Source organism: Tamandua tetradactyla, chromosome 17, assembly GCF_023851605.1.
Source record: "Tamandua tetradactyla isolate mTamTet1 chromosome 17, mTamTet1.pri, whole genome shotgun sequence".
Classification (NCBI taxonomy): Eukaryota; Metazoa; Chordata; class Mammalia; order Pilosa; family Myrmecophagidae; genus Tamandua; species Tamandua tetradactyla.
The window spans coordinates 8,883,427-8,885,960 of NC_135343.1; the positions used below are offsets into that span (position 1 = coordinate 8,883,427).

The 2,534-nt window shown below is 38.7% G+C and overlaps 1 pseudogene; it reads right to left on the reverse strand.

Moving 5' to 3' along the window:
• Nucleotides 1–778: 778 nt before the first annotated feature.
• On the reverse strand, nt 779–1,538 carry LOC143661089 (ribonuclease H1 pseudogene; annotated as a pseudogene).
• Nucleotides 1,539–2,534: the final 996 nt, after the last annotated feature.

Consider the following 2,534-nt stretch of genomic DNA (forward strand, 5'->3'; position numbering starts at 1 on the left):
ATAACGGATGGTGGTGTTGGTAACACAACATTGTGACTGCAATTAACACCACTGAATCACATATTGAAATGTGATTACAAGGGGAAATTTTAGGTTGTATGTGGGTTACTAGAATAAAAATTAAAACAAACCATAAGACTGTATAACACACAGAATGAACCCTACTGTAAACTCTGTACCATAGTTAATGGTACAATTATAATTTTATTTAATCAATTGTAACAAAGGTACCACATTAACACAAATGTTAATAAAGGGGGTGTTATATGGGAATTCTGTAACTAATAATTCAATAAGCTTTATATTTCTTTTGTATAGTTTTCTATATGTTTTATTTTATAATAAAAAGTATTAGAATAAATAAATGATCATATCATTTTTTAAAAACTTTCACAGTGTTTTTAACAAAAAAATCTAAAGAAATTTTTAAAAGATTTTATATATCTTTAAAAGTTTTATTCATTACTAATTAAAGTCAAAGCCCTATAATTCTGGGCCAGAGTGCAATAAAACGTATGAAAACAGTATCAAATACAATAAGCATAATGCTAAAATCTCAGGTAATCCTCAAATCTCAATGGATGGTCAATTTATTATATATATATATATATTTATCAAGTTGTATTTCACAGAATGCCACACTCCTTATGATTTAATTTAAAATGTGTGCCAGCCACATCTATTGCCTTACTCTATCCTATAGTTTTATTTTTCATGCCAATAAGTGAAAGTATCAAACAGCCACTGATTCAAGTGTTCCCAAGTAATAAAACTACTTTCAGTCTTCAGATTGCTTAGCCCTTTCTCCTGCTAATCTGTCAGCTTCTTCATTGCCTGTGAATCCCGAATGCCCGGGAACATGCGTGCTCTGGGTGAGTCTCTCAAGCTCAACAAAGTCCTCTTTGCTGATTACCTCTTTCCCTGTGCTTGTTCTCCATCCATTTTCCTTCCAACCTTGAACCCGATTAGTTATATATACCATTTATAGTAAACATACTATCCATATATAGAACCAACTTATTGATACTTTGGGCCTTAGCTTGTCCATTGCTTTGCAGGCTGCGTGGATTTCTGCTCTTTGGTTTGTTTGTCTCCCAGGAAGTCTAATTCCTACATTTAAAGCTTGGCCTGACCTCCACTAAACGCTAGTTCCTGCTCATGCCCGCCTCGGTCCATGAGCAACGGCTACAAATTCACGCATTAAGAACATTCGTCTTTGCCAACCAAAGGTATGATTCTGGATTTTGTTTTACATGCTTTGCACACGACCTGTGTGAGTTTTCATCTTCAACCAGATCCAGGGCCTCACGTGGTCACCTGTTTGCTTGCACTGGTGACTCGGGTGCAAGTTTATTTTCCTATCCTGAAAGACAAGAGTCCTCTGAACCCTCAGGGCTCACAGAGCGCATGACGAAGACCCACGCGGCATCCTCGGTGGAAAACTTCTTAAATCTGGTGGCAGGAAAATGGTCCACTTGTGCTCTATGTTTACTCCACGGAAGAAAAATCCCGGTCTTGGGGCCGCCTGTGTAAAACATCTCGGAGTGTCAGCAGCAGCAGCAGCAGTTGCAGCTGAAGCCACTCCATGAGCCAGAGAGAAAGCCTGGTCAGTTCTCTCTCCCGTGGAGAGGGAAGCATTTTGGCTCCCAGCCTCAGAACCCTGTGACCTGAAAACATGTATTGACTTTTAAGCTCTCCCTCTTTGTGTGACAGGAGTTGCTCTAGATGTTACAACATACATCTTTAAATGCTCATAAGCTACCTTTAATGATGTTGTGCTACTTCATAATCAATGAAAGAAACTTCCAACTGCATAATTCCATTTATACTCCCCCCATCCTTAGTGCTATTATTTTCCTGTATTTTACTTCTATATATTCTATAAACCTCACAGTACTTTGTTACTACTTTTGCTTTAGTCCATAATCTTTTGAAGACATTAGATATGGTCCTGATGCAGAGATGTAAGACTGGTATGAGAAAAGAAATTTGCAGGGGGATTCAGAAGAGGAACAATGGAATTTGGACATCCCAAGAATAGGCAAGAATTCTTTGTAGATTGCCTGGCTAGTGTTGGGAAATGGGAAGTATTTACCAGGAAGCAGCCAATGATTCATAGTTTACTTTAAAAAGTCATGTCTAGTTGTAATTGACTAATATGAGGTTCCGATCCCACAGTGGATGTTGAGGGGTTTTCTGTAATTCCTTTCTACTGCTTTTGTGAAGTTCTGCCTCACAGGTGTTTCCAGGCATTGATATACACAGGTGTTTGGGCGTCAGGGACCCTAGCATGACAAACCCTAGCATGGAGGTGACTCTTACAGACAATAATGAGCCTAATGCCCAGAGATGGAAAACATTTGCGCAGCAAACCCTTTATCAGATGCTGCTTCAACAAGGCTTTTCTCTGTCAGGGTGCGGTGCTCCATGTACTTTTACGTCCCGCCACCTAAATGTCCCCCATTTCCTATTAGGAAGTGATGCAACTTACTGTGCAGTAGTAGACACTTTATTTATTTACTTATTTATTTGCA